Below are 22,059 nucleotides of genomic sequence, written 5' to 3'. Positions count from 1 at the left end.
AGCTCGAAATGTGGCTAATTTATACCTTCTCCCTAATAAACTAGATATCACTTCTTGATAATATTACAAAAGTATGCAATACTTTATTTTGCGGGTGACATCAATAAGAGTTTAAGGAATTTTATCGAAATTAAGCAAATTTTTCTGCTATCTTTCCAAGCAGGAATACATACCACTGATAAGAACCATTGTACGTGTCCACATATATAACATGTTAATTTCAAAGCGGGGTTTGAGAGCTTGTCATAATTCACATACTATTTTTTAGAGCAGTAAGTACTAAGGCAAAAAGTGAATAAATTCATGGTAAAAACTCGTATTATTCCAAGTTAGACCAATTAAGAAGATGGAAAGAAAAAGAAACATAAAATTATCATTCTGACGATCCCATATTGAGACTAATTGAGTAATTTCTTCATCAACTGCAGGCACGCAGTCCCTTCTCAAACCTAAAACGCGTACGTTATTCTATGGGAAGTTGTTTTATGGAGCTCAAGTCTTAGTCTAACGTCCTTCCTTGGAAATTACAGTGTCACGTTTAGATTCTTTATCATTATACTTCTCCTAATTATCGTGGAGACATAAGTAGATTATTTCTCCTCTAAGTATCCAAAAAATGTTCCCAGTCTCCTCGTGCTATCTTGCGCTGAGCGACACGAGATAGACAATAGCTACTGTTAGAAAGAAGTCATAAGCCCGGCCCACAAAACCCGCGTAGAAATCATATGGGTGCACAAAGATTCCTACTGATTGTATCCCTGGCTCCATCAAAGAAGTGATATCTAGTTTACTAGGGAGAAGGCATAAATTCGACACATTTCTAGCTTTATCTCCAGTCCCAAACGTAGGTCCAGAGTTAATCCCCGCCTCTAAATTACAACCAGCATCTCATTGGTTCTTGAAAACTCACGTCAGCGTGACGCGAATGACGAAAATTACGTATTTTCCGACTAAGGAGATGCCTCCTTTTACGTCCCCCCTTGTATTTTGAAATGGGGACTGGGACTATGGCGCGCGAATACTTAGGCATCTTATACCTTCTCCCTATAGTAAACTAGATATATTGCTTCTTGTTCCATCTAAATCTTCTTTTACCTGTACCCCCTTTTTTGAGTGTGTTATGAGTGATACGTGAGATGGAAAGATGAAGACTTAGAAGAAAAATATTTCACTTATGGGTCTGCCCGGTTTAAGATATTCTTTATCATTCATTATAAATGTGGTGGTTTGTAAATTGTTTCTTTTCTTTTTTTTTTACCCTGCTCTCCCCAAATGTAACTGCGATCCAAGCTAAACCATAATACACGTCAAGCAAAAAAATGACAGCTTTTATAGGAGTAAATTATTCTGGTATTTCGCCTACAGCTTGGGTGATTACAGAAGCGCAGGTGACGGATAAATAGCCAAAATATGATAATCGACCAAATCTCGACGTATAGTCTCTTCGAGGACTCTTGTCTCACCGTAGATAAACAGACAATTCTCATAATGGGCTTTTTTACGCCAGGACTTTTAATTGAGTTATTAAGAACCTCGAGTCGAGTGTATAGTTGCTTGATTTAAATTAGGTAACGGCGCCCAAGCGTGCATGCGATCGCCACCGACTAAATTCTTCTTGTTTCAAGTGAGGTTGAACCGTCATTTCTGATTTATTTATTAAGCCTAAATATTCTTGTATTTTTGAACAGGGTTTTAATTTTTAAGGCTTATTTCGATGGATAGATACAAGCCCAAGAGTTAGGCTTAGCAATGTAATGAAGACAATTAACAGTTTAGTACGATAATGATTGTAATTAGGCTTAGAAAATCTCAGAGGATTAGGCTTGGAATTAGAAAGTCCAATTAAGGCTTAGCATTTTAATGAATACAATTAACGGTTGACTGCGATAAGGATTGTAATTAGGCTTAGAAAATCTCAGTGCATTATAGGCTTAGAATTAGAAAGTCCAAGTAAAGCTTAACGATTTAATGAAGACAATTAACAGTTGAGTTCGATAAGGATTGTAATTAGGCTTAAGAAACCTCAGAGGATTAGGCTTAGAATCAGAAATAGATAGGAGTAAAGTCCAAGAATAAGCTCAAGCGATTTAATGAATAGTTGAACCTATAGTTGAACTTACAGATACGAATTGGGCTTAGGACCGATATGTAACTTTCTAAATACGTTTGAACCTCCCTTTTATGACCTTCTGTTAAAAGACATTATTATATTCTGGTTCGAGCCCGTCCCCGAATAAAGATTTTCATCGGGGGGAAAAAAAAGAAATGTTCAAATATCGTGGCACCGCCGTGTAAATGAACTTAATTATAGCTTTATTAAAAAGGGAAAAACCTAAGGGCTTGATATATTTGAGTTTTTCGACACCATTATTACCCCTGGCCCCCGCGCGCAACCAATTGGCGCTTTCATAATATCGTAATTCGATTTATGTCAATGCTATTTCCCCCTTTTTTTACTGTAAAGTAGAAAAACGTACACCCATTTGCACAAAAAAAACCACCCTAATTTTTGTGACAAGTGTTTTTAGAGTGAATCGTTACATATATTTTAAAGTTAGGGCGACATGTTTTCACGAAAGTCTGAAATAACTCAAACTCTAGTCAAATTTTCATCAGCGAAAACAAAAGTATATAGATATAAAATCAAAAAGTGCACTTCATCAATAATTCCCAGCCTTTGACTTCAGACGACATGTAAACTGAGATGGAAAGTACACTCCGCTCAACCTCCTACAGGAACTAACCAATCAGGGAAGAGCTCCTTGACGTCACAGGTTTATAGAAAGTAGTAAATGATGTTGGCGATCCAAACGTTAATTTTTGAGCCTATTCACAGCTTGTTCCCTGTGCCACAGTCAGGAAAGTCATCATACGAATTAGGGGGTCGACACTATTTTGGGGTAAAGGAGGCTTCTCATATTACGCGGCGCGAGCAACTTTCAAAACGAAGTGTACTTTTTGCTATTAAACCATATACTTTTGTTAAAAACATTAGTTCCAAAAAAAAATGCTCAAACGTCATTTGCATTTCATAGAACTACCACTTTAACCTATTACCCTAAATAATTTATCTCCTCGACTTTTTATTTCTGACATAATCAGTGAAAGATCATCGGAGATAAACGTTATTTTATCTGTCTTATCTCCCTCCCCAGAAAAAAAATGTTTGAAACACGATGATAACCAACTCGGAAGTTATCTCCTCAAAAATTCTGACATATTCTTGACAGTTTATCCCTGATTTATAAATAGACTTAAATTTGGTTTCTGAAAGATTTATCCTACGGGTTATTTACCTCATTTTTAAACAGAGAGAGAAGGAAAAAGAGAGAAGGAGAGTTTTGCTTCTCCTAGATGAGATGAGAGCTTCACTTTACGAGATGTCTTAAAAAATCCAGCAGTCCTTAAAACACATCCAATTAACCGAGTACATACATATATATATATACCAGTGTCTGGAATTCGCGCAAATATATAAACATAGCCTGTAGTTTCGGAGGCCATCTCAACCGACCAAAAATTAACGAGCTTAAATCAAGTACATCATAGCACGTGCAACTAACTCTCTTAAACATTTTTGTAACATGTACTCTCTACATGAATTTAATCCATTTCTTGCTTGAATATAGATTGAATTTACTTGTGGGGGGAGAGGCTTAACCAAGAAGTGATATCTAGTTTACTAGGGAGAAGGTATAAAGTCACCACATTTCTAGCTTTATCTCCAGTTCTAACGTAGGTCTTGAGTTAATCACCGCCTCTAAATTACAACCAGCGTTTCATTGGTTCTTAAAAACTCACGTCAGCGCGACGCGAATGACGAAAATTACGTATTTTCCGACTGAGGAGAGGCGAAATAGCCCGGCTTCCTTTTACGTCCCCCCTTGTCTTTTGAAAGGGGGACTAGGACTGGCTCGCGAACACTTAGGCATCTTATTGCTTCTTCCTAGTAGACTAGATATCCCTTCTTGGCTTAACTATATCAATTCTTATTTGTTAAGAACTGGGGTTTAGGCTTAGCCATCTTCCAAACTGCAGAAGGTTAGTAAGGCTTAACGTTTCAAACTGCAGATGGTTAGTTCCTCACTACATTCATGATATAATTCAGAAAAAATTCATGCGTTTTTATGCGAATGGAATTAACATTCTTACAACTTCAAGTCGCATTTCTAAAAGGGGATAAAACTATAAATTTTTAGAGCTCTGGTACGAAAATTAAAGTTAATTTTCTCAGTTAATTGAACTTCTTTTTTTTTTCTTTTAAATGCTTTTCGGTTAAATTGTAATTAAGCCTTGGGCTCTGTATTTTTCTAAATCGTTAGGGTTGGGATACAGTATTTAAAAATGATTACCAAGATATATAAAGATAGGTTATTCATTTCAATAATTATCGATAAAATTCGATGATCCCCGCGGGTTTACGATTGGAAATGAGAGAACTACTGTTGAATTACGGTTGGAGTTACTATTGGAATACTAAGTATTTAGCGCTTATTTGCAAGTAAAGCATAGTAAATTTTAAATGGTAGCCGAGTTACGGTCCTTAAAAATTTAATTAAAAATGAAGAGGACCACACCTTGGTCAGGTATTTAAGTAAGTTGAAATTGACGTTGTTTTTTTAAATTTATCGTCAAAGTGTTGACATATTTTTGCGATACAATCTTTAGTTTGGGTGCCAAGAAAATTTGACCAAAATGTTGTTTTACCTGAATTGAGGTTTAGATTTCTTGCGAAATTTTGTCAAGAAGGTGTTTTCTTTCTTTATTTCTTCAATTCTTTCTTCAGGCGCGGGGAAATTTTTTCGATTTCTGTAAATGGAATTAAATAGATAAAAGTTAAATATTGACACGGTTATAATAATTAATATTTATAATTAAAATGTATATATACCCTAGCAGCTATATAGTGAAATGCGATTTAATTTAACCTCGTTTCATTTTAAACTCACAACCACAAGACAAGTGTATAAGGAATAAATTAGAAATTATATATTTGAAAACAGAGCGTGCCTATAATTGTAATAATGTCTATCAAACCATAAGTATATAAGATATGTTCCGTAAGTATTACACTTCCGATACTTCGTTTTGCTAGAGACATACAGCTCGAGCTAGTTCTAGCAGAACAACAAGCGTGAATTGCACGTCTACACTCGGTTAGTTTTCAAGACTTCCATCTTCCTATTAAGCCTTTGACATCGCCTCACCAGGCGTCGCTTTACCTCGAATCTATGACCTACCTCATTCACTTCATGACAGGCTCCAGTTTGTAACCAGTGACAAACTTATAAGGAACATATCTTACGAACTTATGATCAAATAACGTGAATATCCGTTTCTAATTTAATAGAAAAGTTTTTAAATTGTCCTTGGCTCGCGAGGAAAAGCGCGCGAAAAATCAGCATGACCAAAACCCACGCGCCACGCGTTTTATTAACGCGAGAAAATTTTAACGAGCAATTTTTTTACCCACAAATATGGAAGATGTAAAGTAAACAAAACTTTAGTTATGATTTTTTTCATATTTTTTGGGCGTAAATTCTTTAATATTTCGTGTCTTTTACAATATTTCTTTCTCTCTGTAATACATCTTTGTTTATCTATATGGCGTGAAAAAAAGTTCATCAGTGGTGATAACGGGCTAATTAATCATCAAAAGATTTCTACATGACTTATTGAAGAGGAAAAAAATGGTTAAGGCGTACCTATATGTGTATTATAATAAAAATCGTGCATTCTCTTAACTGTTTTTTTATTCTTAAAAAAACTTATATCTCAATTTGTCAAAAAAAGAAAAGAAAAAATGAAAACACAAGCGCCATTGGCCTCTCAAGTATTCCTTAAAGTGAGGGTGAAAGATATATCTAATTATATAAATTAATTTTCTCTCCCATGTTATGATTAACCAAGTATAGAAAGTTCGCGAACAAGTGTTGCCAGGCGATTCAAAAGATGTCTACAACAGATATTGAGAAACTTTTAGTATTCTGTTCGATTCAATTTCTAAACTGCAACAGATGCTTAGTAACAAATTTTTGGCAACCTTGAAGGGCATGCGGTTAGTCAAGAAAGGTCAAGGTATTTTGAAGATACAGTGAATGCATTTTACCAGGGATAGATTTAATTTTAGAAGTAGGAATGGAGAACAGAGTAATCTGGGCGCGCGTCAAAGTCCCGGACCCCCTTCCACGGGACGAGGGGGTATGAAAGAAGAGGTGGGTCATAGCGACAGAGGTAAAAAGGTATTACGTATTTTTCGCCGTCCCCGTCAGCAACGTCATCAAAACGTAGTTTAAGTGAGCCAATAAGATAATTTAAACTTTTCGTTACGTGTTGGAGGGAGGGGCTCTATACTGGGTGGTCTATGAGTCGGACTGAAGTAAATACTAACGGTTCTCTATTCCTACTTCTAAAATTAAATCTATCCCTGATTTTACCAATAAGTTCTCATTTTTAATTGTTTGCCCTTCCCTTTAAATTCAAGTTTGAAAGAATAAGATCACATACTCAGGGGCGTTTTTTTTTCTTGTTCCGAAAAAATGAACTCTCAAATTATTATTTTAACTCGAATGACGCCTATAAGCTAAGCGCTTCCTTTTCCATTTCATAATTTTTACAAGAAAAAACCCCGAACATAAAACCTCCTCTTTATTTGAAAGAAAAAGAAGGTAAATATGGACAGGTTGTGCTGAGGTTTTAAAATTAAAAGCTTAAAACTCATTTAATCTTAACACGAAACGAACCAACTTAGGGCCAGCCTTTTTCCGGTTTGTTATTGTTAAAAAGTTAAAAATAATTTTTAGTAAATCCCCTAGTTCTTTAGAGGACTGAGTGTCTTTAATTGCTCGATGGTGGTTTTAGGCCTAGGCTAAAATCGTGTGTTCTTGTTTAAGTTTCTTTTTTTTATCTCTCCATTCGTTAAGCCTAACTCGAGAATTCATATTTGTATTATTGCAGTATGACCTCTTTTAGTTTCTATATCTTTCTGTTTTATATTTTCTTTCTTATTCAATCTTCGTTTGTTCTTAACCGGTCGTTCATCGGGGTTAATTCCAAGAAAAATTTATTTACACTCATTTACAAGTGGTTAATTGCGTTTCTATATACGATTCGCCAAGGCTAATGGACCTTGTTGAATTTTTAGGCCTATTTTAGTCATATTTTTTATTTTCAAGGGTGGAATATGGATTGATTTTGAATTAGGCTTAGATGAATTGCGCGCGTGGAACGATAAGAATCACGCGCCAATATTGTCTAAGAAATACTGTAAGCCTAAATTATCAATAAGGGTTATGAATCGCCAAGGCTTAATAAGTCTATTTTGGTGGCCTTTTTTTCAAATTAGGCTTAGCTAAATTTAGTTTTAAATATATGATTCACTGTAGGTCAATATACTCTTAACGCAAAGTGGACCTAAATTTGCTACAATGGGTTCAATATAGGCCTAATTATATCAATTGGGGTTATGAGTCGCCAAGGCTTAATAGGTCTATTTTGGTGGCTTTTTTTTTCAAATAAGGCTTAGCTAAATTTTGTTTTAATATATGATTCACTGCAGGTCGATATACTCTTAATACAAAGTGGGCCTAAATTTGTTACAATGGCTGAAATTAACGCAATTTAATGAGTTTGGACATTCTTTTACCAATTGCAACTCCGACCAACTGGGATTTTGGGTCCATCTCCGCCATATTGGCAAGCCAACAACAACGAACCACGTGTTCTTGCAAACTTAACCTAACTTAAGTCTTGTCACTTAACATTTACACACGTGATTTGCTAAAGTTACCATTCCTTTCAGGAAATATCATGAGAAATCACAAATCAGAATCAAATCTATAAATTCTCTTTGCGCGTACTAAAGCAACGCTATCATATCCAATATTTTACTTTAAAACAAAAATGCTATTCACGGCGGTGCGGATTAAAATTGGTATGGGTGCCGTGTACGTACATACACTGTATGGGATAATATCCTCCCCGGTTTTTGCCTTATTAGACTTCAAATCACGAAACGAAGAGCTCTCTAAAAGAACATATTTCATTGCAAACGAATTAGGGCTAAAGGGAAAGGAAAATATATCTTTCAACATTTAATTTGCGAGAACGCTTTATTTATTTCTTTTTTTTTTTGCCATCGCGATAATATAAGCCCAATTTTGAACCGAATATATTATGGCACGAATTTACTCATTTCTCGCGTGAATTTCTACCACGGAAGGTATTTTACATTTCACTCCTCCGCCATTTTCCAAGAAGGCGGCGAATCAAACCCTAAAAGCCATTAAAAGTCCATCCATAAGGTATAGGGAACCATCGTACTAAATATTAAGTCTGTCGAAATGCTCGGATCTTATTCTATAAAGGCTTTTACATTTCACTCTTCCGACATTTTCCAAGATGGTGGCGAATCGAACCCTAAAAGCCATTGAAAGTCCGTCCATAAGGTATAGGGAATCATCATACTTAATACTGAATCTTACTAAATTCTCAAATCTTATTCTACAAAGGCTTTTTACATTTCTAGCCGCCATTTTAAAAGATGGCGACTGATTTTAAAATTCTTTCTTAGTGCTTATACCTTCTATTTAAGAGTAACGTCCCTGAAAATTTTCAACCTTCTAGCTAAAGCGGTTTTGGACTTGGCGTTGATTGTAAGTCAGTCAAGTCGTCAGGACTTACTCGATACTATTGGAATGACAATATAAATTCATGATTGTCAGGTACGGCCAGGCGTAAGAAGCGAGCCGACTAAACTCGGACTAAGTGAATTTAATATATCCCGGAACCCATGGAATCGTGCTTTACCGATTATAGTAACCTTTTTTACGCCGCTTATAATTTCAAATTTAATAATATTTCCAATTTGATTTCGAGCTAAAGTAATTTAGACCCTATAAACCGTGCGCCATTTTTTTTTTTTTTTTTCAAAAAGAACTCTTAAGAAATAACAAAATCAAAGTGTTAGCCGCGACCAAACCAAAACCAAAACCGGTCCCCCCATTAATATATTGTAACTTTAGTGAAATAGATTTGATTATGTAGCAAGCGTCATGTTATTGTGGTACGCAACATAACCCTCCCAATACGTAACTTGTTTGTGTGTATGATAATAAAAAAAATATAGCTTTTTTGACGCGACTTATAAACAAACCTAGGACTTTTTATAGACATATTTTAGAAGAATTTTAATATTAATAAGTTATTCAAGATAAAAAGCGAGTATTTATTAATTAAGAGTGTTAATTGAAAGGTATCAAGTAATTTTTATGCGTCATATAAACTTTTTAAATTAATTTAGGCTACAGTTAAACCGGAAAATTTGGGTCATACTTCAGGATTTATTGATACATGTTTAAAATGTACGACACAAGTTTTCTCATAATTTTTGACGGGTCGGTTCCACCCTGTACACAACCCCATTCAAGCTTAAACGGAGTGGCTTAGCATAGGTGAAGCCAACATCTAGGGGTATGCATCTCTGTGTATTTCCAATGAGCCCCTTTAAAAGTGTTTACTCTGCTGTACAGTTGTGTACTCTAAAATATTTATACAATTTTTGACTTTATTATCCCTTTAAAAATTAAACAGCAAAGAGCGGCGGTCAATACTCCACAAGGGTACGAAAAAAGAAAGAAAGGAAAAAGGTCCCAACTAGATTTCTGTATACTTCTTTTAAACTAAAAAGTCAGTCGACTTCTTTAAGAGAGATATATTTTTTTTTCTTCCTTTTGGTTATATTATAAAGCTTGGCTTTGGGCATTACGTATTAGTTCGGGTTTTCATTGCTAGTTTTCTACATATCCCGCGGTGCAAAACCTTTCTCATTCGAACTCTATTCTACTTTAAAAAGTATAGTTGGAAAAGGAAAATATATTTTTTTATATATGCTGCCTTCTCTTACTGCCTCAATAATTACGCCAAGACATGGATGGCGAAAATGCCTAGGTATAAGAAGAAGAAGAAAAAAAAATTATAAGAAAGAAATACGTCCGTCGACTCTCGGAGATTAATGAACATATCTACTGCTAGAAATCTCTTTTCATTGCGATTCTTTTCAAGTTCAGATTCTCTGGTTTTGCCTCTGTATCTATTTTTAAGCCGAATTGACAATACTTTCAATGCTATATCTTAACTAGAAGTAAATGAAGTTGAAGTAGTTAGTCTACAGTATTCGCTAATGATACGTATGTACGCCCACTCTAGATGCATTTTAATAAGTGCTCGCACAATTCCATATAATTAAACCAAGGCTTAACAATTTATTTATTATTTTTGAAATCGATTCTCTATACAGTATTGTCAACAACTACCACAAGCGAGAACAGATAATTAAAATGTCGCAATCTGCTTAACAAGCAATTAAAATTGAACCTATTTATTAATATATTTTGGTTTTCTTATGTAAACAATTATACAATGTCCCTCAGAACTGTTCATAATATAGAGTGAAAGAGCTAAGAAATCTATACAACGTCTTCTGAGAAATTTTAGTTTTCCTCTTCGAATTAATATCTATAATGATAACTTCTAAATTTAATCGCTAAGTTGAAATGGTAAGCTTAACTTTGGCCATAGTACCAATTCAAATTGAATTTAAGCGGCTTAAAAAATCTGTAGAGAAGAAGTTAAGCTAGCTATTGGTTCTGGCGGTTCTGGGTAATATCCTTTGGAGCTAAAAAAACCTTTTTTTTTTGGTCTTATTATTATTGTACCGTCGACGTTTTTCGATTTCACGAAACAACTTCTATTCAATGCCCGTTACAATTTTACATCAAACGAAAATCTCCGAGGCTTTAATTCTTCTTCGGTTTATAAAGTGAAATTTCGCCACTGTTCCGAGCGTCAGAAAATGACTAGTGGGGTTTATTATGAATCCTTATTAAAACGTCTAATGATTTTGAGCTCTTTCTTATAGGCTAGCTTCAATTTTCTTTCAATGCTTAAAATTAAGGGGCCATTCACACCTAGGGCTAGAGGTCACGAATTTATAACTATAAATGAATGCTAAGAATTCATTCAGGTTACTAAGAATATAATTTCTGCCTCTGGTATATATCATTCTCGCATAGGTACTTTCTTAAGTTTATATGTTCCATAAGTTTGTCACTGGTTACAAACTGGAGCTTGTCATGAAGTGAATGAGGTAGGTCATAGATTCAGGATAAAGCGACGCCTGGTGAGGCGCTGTCAAAGGCTTAGTAATGCAGACTAAATAAGAACTAACCGAGTGTATGGGTCAATTCTCGCTTGTCGTTCTCGAACTAGCTCGAGCTGTAAGCCTCTATTCCGTTACGAAGTGTCAAACTTATGAAACATATCTTATAAACCTATAGACATTTTAATATTAAATTTTTATTTGTGGAAATAATTAAATCTATAATATAATATAATATAAATTAAAATAGCTTAGCTTAGAATCATATCAGTTTTGAATCTTATAGTGTCTCATTATTATATTCTTAGCGACATGAATGTGTTCTTCATAGCACGCATGCTCTGTAAGGAAATTCATGGTTTATTTTCTTAGAGAAACGTTTCTTGGAAATTATTTCCATTTTTAATTTTTAATTTAGGAAAACACCGAATATCTTATAAATAAATGCTTATAAATTATTAATTTGGGTCCGAATGGGTTGTTTTTAAATGTTAATTATTCATTACAAAATTGTTGGTAACGCGTATTTAACCCGAAAGATTAAATTAACCCCATTCAAAATTAAAGATATTAATCAACAGTGTAGAAGATATACCGAATTTTTATGTCAGTTCAGTAAATAGAGCATTAAATACAAAATTAGCCTAGCCTATATAATAAAATAGCTGATCATTTTAATTTAACTAATAATATTTAAATAAAATAAATTAAATTAAATATAAACACGATTAAACGTGTTAAACAATTACCCAAATAAATTATTTTAAATTCTTACCTCAGCCAAAACAAAGCGTTAATCCAAAAAATAATAATAACAAAAAAAACCACCAACTTCGTCCGCAATTTTTCAAACTCGTAGTTAAGGGTTGTTTATAATTTGCCTAAGTTGATTTATGGTGTGTCGGTATGGCTTTCAAGTCAATTCGAAACGCGTATTTTCATCAATTTCGTAAATAGGTGTATCTTTCATCTTAAACGTACTCTTTTTTTTTAGTGCCGAAATCTTGGAATTATATTTCTTAAATTTCCTCATTGAGAAGGCGTCAGAAAAATATTATCAACGATTGGGGGAAAACTGGTTTATTTTCTTTTAATTACATTCTAAATTAATTCTAATGACAATTTGGCCACCCAATCGGCTTACTCGAGGGTGGTCCCCCTTAAACACCCAACGAAAATCTAGAGATCCGATTCAAATCCGTCCCATTTATCACCCAGATTATTTTACTAATGAAGCTGCTTCAAATCAATCCCTTTATTTCAGATAAAGGTGTTTCTTTTTTGTATACGAAATTATCACTTTAATTTGCGTCTGAGCTTAAGTGTTATTGCAATTGCAATATTTAAAAAATGCAAAATATACATAAATGCAGTTTAATTGTACAACAGATACTGTGAAGCTTGTAGTATTTTGTTCGATTCAGTTCACAATTTACTGGCAACCCTGACTTAGCACATGCGGTTAGCGGTTAAAATTAAGAAATTTCTCTAGCCCCTATCTAATTAAGATTTTATTGATCAATCTTTGACCATAATTTCGAATTTTGGAGAACATAGTCCTAGGTAAAGCAAAGCATAGCAAACCTCAAATTGAACCTTAATCCACCCTTTTCTGTTTTCACACAAGCAACTTAATAATCCCTTTAATGTCTTAATCAGTCTTTCGACTAGATAGATCAAGATTGAGAGGGGCCTTTGCGCGGTCCTCGACTTGACGAAAAGTTCCATCAAGTACTAGTTGCTTTTCGAAACGTACCCCCAATCCCAAAGATAGTATTTTTTTTTTCATCCCGAGCACTGCAGAAAGAACTCTTTCCCAGCACCTCTTCCCAATGTTCTCTCGGCTCCAAGCCACGGATTTGTGTTTATTTACGTATGTAGTGTACGTACTTCGTCTTCAGTCGGAAGTTTCTCGGGGATTCCTTGGATAAAATCTCAGCTTTAAGGGCCACTAAGTACAAAGGCATACAGCACGCTTAATCAAGCGAACCCGACTCACAATCCCCCTTTAACCTGTAGTCTAATTTCTCTGTGGGAAAACCAACCTTAATTTTTCGCGCTACCTCGAATTTTCTACGCTTTCCACCGCGTTTCCACTATAGCGAAGCGAATTTTTCGCGCGACGTTGATCTCTACAGAACTTTTTAGATTCTGAAGTTTGTTTGGGTTGCGATTTTCCCTCCTTCTTAGCACCGGTACTTGCTCGCTTTACAGTGTGGGACAGATCAGAACGACTAGATGTTTTATTTTGTTTGAAAATAGTTATACTAAACCAAGAAGTGATATCTAGTTTATTAGGGAGAAGGTATAAATTTGCCACATTTCCAGCTTTATCTCCAGTCCAAACGTAGGTCCGGTGTTAATCCCCGCCTCTAAATTACAACCAGCATCTCATTGGTTCTTGAAAGCTCACGTCAGCGCGACGCGAATGACGAAAATTACGTATTTTCCGACTGAGGAGAGGCGAAATAGCCCGGCCTCCTTTTACGTTTGCATTTTGAAAGGGGGACTGGGACTATGGCGCGCGAATACTTTGGCATCTTAAACCTTCTCCCTAATAAACTAGATATCACTTCTTGGTTATACTAAACTGCAGATCTATGAAATTACCATGAATATATACGGCTTTGCCTAGCCATTTTCACTCAACGAATCTAGGCGGATTTTGTTGGAAGAGCTAGACTAATCACTATTTATGACGAATTATATCGCTACCCGTTGCACCTTAATTGCTCGCGTTGCTACAATCCAATGAAATCACGGTTAGAAATACGTCAGAATTATGAGACGTGATGTATAGTTCTCAAGCCCGGCCCACAAAACCATTGTAGAAATCTCGGTAGAAATTAACTAAGGATATATTTGGGCACTATGATTCCAATAAGCTGTATGCATTCCCGCTATAACTTAATTATATTAATTGAAACTATAATTGAACTCAAAGGCGTATGATTTTCCCTTGTTACTAATTGTACATTCTCGCAGTTTCATTGGGTCTGCAATTTAGCAATACCTATTTCTTCCGTCGGCAGTCTCGCTTATTCCAAAACATATCATTGTCGGGTTGATCTTTACCTCACTGTATACTTGTTGGAAGAGCTCCTATACATCTTTTTTTCCCGAAAACGCCAAGCAAAATAAGAAGCTGAAACCTTTAAATGTTCGGGGTTTTCTTTTCTTTTCTTTTGCTTTTGGTTTACACATTGGCAAGAATTAGATACAGTACACGAAACCGTTGAAAATAAAAAAAAAATACTAAGTAAAGATTGTTTAGTGTGAGTTAGATGATGGTTTTATTTGCATTTTAAGTTATTTGGATTCAACTTAAGCTGCCTCTTTTACACGAGTTAACGTTTTCACTTGCAAATACGTGAATCAACCGACCTAAGTTGGAACTTAAAGAGTGAAAGTTGGTTGCAGAAGTTGGGGTCACTTTTTGCCTTTTAAGAGTTGATTCGTCTGATGGCGTGTTAGTTAAACATACAGGAATGTATACAGCTAATAGGACTCGTTATCACCTCAAATATCCCTTCTTAATATCTACTAGGGTTTTGTGGGCCGGGCTTCAGTGTAATTTCATTGGCGAACGAGGTGTAACAGGCAGCGAGATACATTCCTTTAGCTGCATGTGTTCCTGGAGATCACAAACTCTTAAACGTACAGAATTGTTTAATTACATCTATGTAATCTCTTTGTTAATTGTTCTATGATCAAATACAACTTTATTTCCATATGGGTGCGGAAAAGCTATAAGGATTGTCCAATAAAGTTGAATTTATAGCTGGACTATAACATGTAACCTTATAAAAATATACATTTCTGGATGAATTGAAGACATCATGAAGGCACGCGGTGTTTCTGTTTACTTAACACCAACAACCAGCCAGAACTATGTACTCTACGGGCATTAAGGCAGGAAGGCGTTAAATTTCCCGAAATTTCCCCCATCTGAATAACCATATCAAGTTGTCGGCATGCATTTTATTTCGTACTCAATTTATACAGCGCATTTACTATAGGGGGAGTGGGGGATCGTTGTGGATTTTTCTCTGGGGTCTTCGTATACCATACCATGCCATCATCAAATTATACAATATTTCCCTAGCGCGATATTTGCTTGTTTAAATAAAGAATATATTTTGTAGCCGCGTGTTCGGTTCTCGATGACGAGCTTGGCGCGAAAAAAGGCAAAGTTTCCCGCCGTTTTTGTCCGTCGTAACTCACGTGCAGCGGCATGCTTCCCGTTTTATGTTATGTCCCACGCGCTGGAGGATGCTCTTTGACCTCTAGGGGGTACGGTACGGTTCTGGCGCTTTTTTCCTGGAATGAAATCACGTGATCTCTGTCTGAAGTCGATCGATTCAAGAACTAACTTTTTAAGGAAATACAATATTTTCGATTTACGTCCATTGCGATTTATTGATTTTTGATTTTTTTGAAACCAGACCCTATGGAGGTTGAAAAAACACCCCCGTTTTACTTATTCAATATTGGAATTTACCCGGATATAGTGTTAAGTTTCGCATAAGTAAATGCGTAACCATTTTTTGGAAGCGTTGACTTCTTCTTGATGGGTATTTGTTTATTCTGAGTTCAAAGTTCATAGACGTGCATGGGCCTCTCTTGCGGGGGTTCAAGAAATGTTACGGACCATTTACGTTTTAGACTTTACACTGTACGCTTATTAAAACACAGTACTAACTCAATTTAATATAGAGGGGAAACATTGCTAAGCCTAAATTATTTTTAAATCAGGCTTATCAAGGCGCACATACCTTAGTCTATAATTGATGAGATCTGAAGGAGATTTGTGCAAATGGCGAAACGTAAGGCATAGATGGATAGACAACTACGTGAATTCCAGAAGAGAAGCGAACACCACAGCTAGGGTAGGGTGAGGTCACCTTCTTGGGCTATAGCCTAGCTCCTCTGTGTGTTAGTTTCTCTACAAGTATTTAATGGAAGGGTCCACATAAGGGTCTCTTAAAAGTTGTCCACGTATGGTAGGCGTATATCCCTTGCACCATAAGGCACTATGGAATTCCTTTTTTCCACCCCTGACGGGGTCCATGCACTGGAAAACCTCCACTCTCAAACATTTCATAGCATTTCATGGCTTCTCACGACACGACTATAGCCCGCGACTTACTTGGCTTTCTAGGCGCGCTATTTGGACAGCTGGTGACACGAGGGTTCGCGCGCAGATATGCTCCTGTCAACGAATCTATTAGCTCCAAGAGACCGTGCAAAACTATAGCTGGAAACTTCCCGGGACTAATATTCTTTTAGCTAGGTCTAAAAACTTTAAGATGATGGCATGGGGCCCCATTCACTGATGTCGTAAAGCGTTTCGTGACTATGGACTTTTTTAGAACTAAGAAGAAAGATATGCTAAAATACCTGTTGACAGAAATGTTGTCGAGTAATCTTGACGTTCTGCTAAGCCTAATGTACGATGAAGAGATGAAAGGATATTACTTCGAAGTTGTTAAGTGACTTTTGTTGGTCTCTTACAACCCTCTAAAGAGTATACAGTGGTGTTTCTGAAAGGGTTATATTGCAAGAAGTTGAGGGCAGTGTTCTTTGGACGAAATGTAACTACTATGGCATTTTGGCGTCCGGGTCACCGTTTTCGAGTTATAATTTGAGTGTTAATTAATTTGAGTAGTAGGAAACCACTAGAATAGTAGAATTATTCTACCCCCTTGGTGTCCTCAAATAGAAGAAATACTGTATATAATTGTAATTGGTATTTTCACAACCTTCAAGTAAACTTTAATTATATCTTCACGTAAAGAGAATCTATAAGAATACCATGAGAAAATGGACATGCCTTTTGTCGAGTTCTATAGCTTTAACTAACTATAACCTAGCATTAAAAATTAACAATTGCCTCCCTTTAATCGTAAGACCATCACCTTTTCGCTCGACTGTTAGAAAGTCAAATGCAAAATGCTTATTTACCATTATTCATTGTTTAATGGCGTTTAATAGTCGGTTGTCCGTTGAAGAGAACGACAGCTCGATCGTCGTCCAACCCAAACCAAACTGAAGCAGACAGCCCCCTAATTAAGTAATTAACTTTAAACAGTTTCCGGGCAGGCGTACGCACGAAAGCGTCCAATCCGTATTAAATACAAGGCGCGTTAACTGAGCATTAACGGCATTCTTTGTTGGTTTTATATTTGAAAATGTATAGTAAGTATCAGAAAGGTGCTACTAGTCTTTGCCCACACACACTAATAATGTAAATAAGCTTTTAAACACTCTGCAATATATTGTGATCGCGCCTGTTTCAAACGTCCTAGCTGTTTTTAGGCTCTGGTCAACCGTGAAGCTTCGTTTAGATTATAAACCCATAACTTAGAAGTAAAGCTAAATTTCAGCTTAAGTTTTAAGACATAGTTCTTAAAACTAAAATTAACCTTAATGTCAGACTCTAACCTACAACTTCAGAGTATGATAGGTTCAAAGAAAAGTTCAACTTCCTTTTTATTGTACAGCAATTTGGGCTGGGACAAAATAACTTCTGTTTATAAACTTCGAGTGACAGTAAGAATTACAAATACTATTGCAAGTAAGACTTGACTTGACTTTACAATAAAGGAAATAGATAATCCGAAACCTTTTTTCATGTTTTATCATGCGCGTTATTTCAATGAGAGACTCGCGTGTCATCATTTTTGAAATAAATTCATAAATAGAACTAACCAAGGGTATAACAATAACCTTAGCGTATAAAGTTACTCTAGCGATGGAGTTAAACTATCTTATACTGATTATCGAAAAAATGTTGAAATGCATGATCGTATACATAACAGTTAAAGCATCATTAATTTCAATGCCCAGTAGTCGCGATGAATAAAACGGCTAGGGGTTTAACTATTAAGTTGCTTTATAAGAGAACAATGTCATTTTTTGTTCTTGCAAAACTTTGTTTTAATAAACAGTCGTAAATTTTCTCTACAGTTATCGTTTTATGTTTTATTTATTAAATTATGTACAGTATTGGCAGAGATTAAGGATTAACTGTCTTAGATATATACGGATTTTAACACGGGGTGCTCCTGTGATTTTTTTTGCAAACTCGGCGGCAGCGGTTTGTTTCAAAGGGACATAGTTTTTCTTTTGGAACTTGAAACATAAACCACGTGAGAAAATTTAATGCAGAAAATCGCCCGTGTTATCTTGTGTTTGAAATCAGATTCTAGTCATCGTTTTCCTTTAGGGCTAGCTGACTCGTGAAGTTTGTGAAGTTTTCTGTTCTTTAAGAACCATTTTCTGGATTAACATTGCAGTTTTCTAGATTGCAGACTTTCTAAAGGACTTTATAGTAGTCTATTTCTAGAACCCCTTAACCTGGCATGATGAAATAAATTAGTTTTGTTTGGAAGTTTATGTTAAGTACTAGATGCTTACTAAGAAAGGTATATCCACCGCCATCTTGGAAAATGGTGGCCAGATCTATGCGTTACTAAAACTTACAGACGTACTTCTTAAATATTTTGACAATATAGTATTTATGGGCTTTGTTTACACAACACCGACTAAGTTGTGTATAAATTACTATATATAACGACTTCATAGATATTTTTTGTAATAGTCTTTCTCTATAGCTAAAATATTCTACCAATAATGCATACAGCTACTAGGAATGTTGTGTAGCCTGGCATTTAGGTGATTAAGCATTTGGCTTCACTTGTCAGTTAGTTAATAGCAGCTTGGTTAAATTGATATTTCACAAAATGTTTTTCTATATCGTTTTAAACACCCGAAAGCCTGTCATAATCAAGTACTTAAACTTAATTGGAACCCTTACGCCTAAACCAATTTTAAACTTAATATAACCTTGCCATTATCCCATTTAACCCAATTTAACTAACTTAATTAGATCCCTGCTAATACTTACACAACGATCCAATCCAATTAGTTACGTATCAATAACGAATATCCAATTAGCAAATGTACCAAGCAGATAGTTTACAAAATAGTTCAATTAAGTAAACGTTATGGTCCGATTAAACGGCACGGAACGGAACCGAACTGAATCACACACACCACGTGCTAGATAGAAGATGAGAGTCGATCGAGTTAGGCTTAACTTCAAAATCTTTCAAGCAACAAACTTATGGGAAGACTTAACAATCCTTAATTAAGAGCGTTTAAAAAGTAACATCCGGCGATGGGTTGGTCGCGATGACTTTCGGTCCAAGGAATGCAGATGTTCCGTCGGCGAGACTCGTGCTGCGTTTTTGCCGATGGTTACGGACTCTCGGTGGAACGAACTAACCACGAATGTCTTGCCTACCCGCCCGATTCCCTCTCTAGAGTCTCTTAAGAAGGTTCACTCAACGCTTAGCTGGTTTTTCGATGAAGACATCAGCGATAGTTGAGAAGTCTTTTCGTTTTTCTCGCGAGTCGACGCCGCGGCCTTTTCCAAGATTTTTTCCCGGGCTTTCAGCCAAAGAATCAGTTGGAATGACGCGGATGTTGTCCGAACTGTGGCGCTGATCGTATCATCCGTTCCGTAGATTGGGCTTAACAGGCGCACGCGCTTAGCGGACGGTTTATAGAAAAAGGCTAAAAACTGATGAGAGATTTATTTTTTTTTACTCATACTAGACCTTTCTCCCGGCTACGCAGAATGCGTTGTGACGCGAATTTTTAGCCGACTCCTTAATGGTGGGTTTGGTTCTTTTTTCCACACCCCCGAAAAACTTTCTTGTTTCTTATAGTCAGCCCCTTTTTCTTAAGGATTCCGCTTCTTAAAACTTAAAGGGATAGTGGAATACGTTTAAGTCGTCTAATGAGTTATGAGGTTTCTTATCAGATCAATTGATGTTTTTCAATTTAGGCGTGACAATTATATTTTAACTATAGAACTTGGTTTGGTTATTACAAGAAGTGATATCTAGTTTACTAGGGAGAAAGTTTAAATTAGCCACATTTCCAGCTTTATCTCCAGTCCAAACGCAGGTCCGGAGTTAATCCCCGCCTCTAAATAACAACCAGCATCTCATTGGTTCTTGAGAACACACGTCAGCGCGACGCGAATGACGAAAATTACGTATTTTCCGACTGAGGAGAGGCAGCGAAATAGCCCGGCCTCCTTTTACGTCCCCCCTTGTATTTTGAAAGGGGGACTGGGACTATGGCGCGCGAAAACTTAGGCATCTTATACCTTCTCCCTAATAAACTAGATATCACTTCTTGGTTATTACAAAGAACATATTATGAAATTAAATTAACTTAACTTAAACTGTTACGCAATTCCTTTAAAATCATACGGAATTTTCTCCTCCATGGTGCGAGGCCGGGTTAAAACTTGGCTATACCACTACCACTCACACAATCCGGTCTCGCTCCTCCTAGCAAGTATATGCTCTTTGGAGCTTTCTTGAAAAGAGATGCATTATATAATTTCTTGCTTTTTCTTCGAACTGGGGTCCCGACTTAAAGTAGGGGGAGTGATATTTAGGGTATTGAGAAGTTTAGGAGTGTGGAGTTTTCCCCCTCCCGTATATAACTTTAAGGGATATATTTCGAATTTTCGGCAATCAGAATGTCGAGATGGGGATCACTTCCTTCGTTGGAGAATGGAGAGGTGTTTTTTTTCTTACATCAAGGTTAACTGGGTCTTAGGAATGGCTTCATTTATCAATTGATGGAGTTACCCTCCCCTCGGTTAAGGTATTGGAAGGAGCGTTTATTTCTCTCCGAGCACGAAGAAAGGAAGCGTGTAATATCTTGTAAATCCGTAAAACCGACGATACGTGATCCACATTCGTAAGAACGTTTTTTTACCTCCCCCCTCCTCTTTTTGTCCATGTGAACTATACCCCGCGTAAATTAGGAGATCAATTTTACCTTAGACCTTATTAAATCGTATTATATTCAATTTTTCTTTTAAATCCGTGGTGATTTTGAATTTGAAAGACGCGTTAGGCGTTCTAACTTAAGCCAATCAATTAAATACAACGCACTCTTCGGTTATGTAAACTTTAGATTCATTTGTGTTTGTAAACGAACGTAAAGTTTAATAGATAGTATACAGACATGGAGGATTCATACCGTTTACACCAGGAGGTCAGCCAGGCTACCTGGAGGACAGAAACCGTCTCCCCTTTTTGTCCTCCATCAGGTAGCTTGGAAATTGGTCTTCTGGTGTAAATGGTTTGAATTCATGTGTGTAAACTATCTATTAAACTTAAATACGATACGTAAAATTTCAAGCCTGGACTTTAGAATATGTCAAGTATTTACTAATTACTTTACCATGTTCTTAATTGGACCTTTCTATTATACTTTAATTATAGACTTAGCTACTGCTGTTAAAATCTCTAAGCTTAGCTAAGAATCTCAGCCTGATATCATGCATACTCAAATGAAATGAAACTTTTAATAGTGATCTTTTTTATTTAAATATATCATAAGTTTATAAGATATGTTCCATAATTATGCCACTACCTATACTTCGTAATGCAAGATACTTGCTGAGAACGTCAAGCGAGTATTGCATGGCTACACTCGGTTAGTTTTTCAGTTCATCTTCTTATTTAGTCTGTATACTAAGCCTTTGACAGCGCCAAAAAGCAGGCGTCGATTAATCTATGACCCACGTCACTTCATGACGAGTTCCAGTTTGTAACCAGTGACAAACTTATGGTGAACATATCTTATGAGCTTATGATATATACAGATATATTTCAATATATTGCGGTTTGAGATTTGGTGTTTAAATTCACCACCATAACCATGGTGCACCACCACCCAAATCGCTTTGTAATTTCGCGTTATCTCACGTCGTTCAGCTCAGTTCTTTGATTGGCAAAACGTGTTCGAGCGAACGCGACCGTAAGAAATTCGTGAATTATATATATATAGTTTATCAGTATGCGAAG

The 22,059-nt window shown here is 36.0% G+C and overlaps 1 protein-coding gene across 1 annotated transcript in view; it reads right to left on the bottom strand.

The window, feature by feature from the left end:
- The window catches only part of LOC149651470 (uncharacterized), a 61,745-nt gene extending 41,947 nt beyond the window's left edge, over positions 1-19,798 (bottom strand). Inside the window, exons 1-2 of the mRNA XM_089848400.1 lie at positions 19,068-19,798; positions 4,708-4,809 (exon numbers count right to left, since the gene is read on the bottom strand). The gene's annotated coding sequence lies outside the window, so the exon portion shown is untranslated. The remainder of the gene's footprint in view (positions 1-4,707; positions 4,810-19,067) is intronic.
- Between the last annotated feature and the right edge of the window lie 2,261 nt (positions 19,799-22,059).

The sequence above is a fragment of the Phalangium opilio genome, unplaced genomic scaffold (genome assembly GCF_054372755.1).
Source record: "Phalangium opilio isolate 3A_F unplaced genomic scaffold, DU_Popi_V2 ptg000082l_1, whole genome shotgun sequence".
Taxonomy (NCBI): domain Eukaryota; kingdom Metazoa; phylum Arthropoda; class Arachnida; order Opiliones; family Phalangiidae; genus Phalangium; species Phalangium opilio.
Note: the sequence above shows the minus strand (reverse complement) of the source record. Positions and strands in the feature narration are given on the sequence as shown.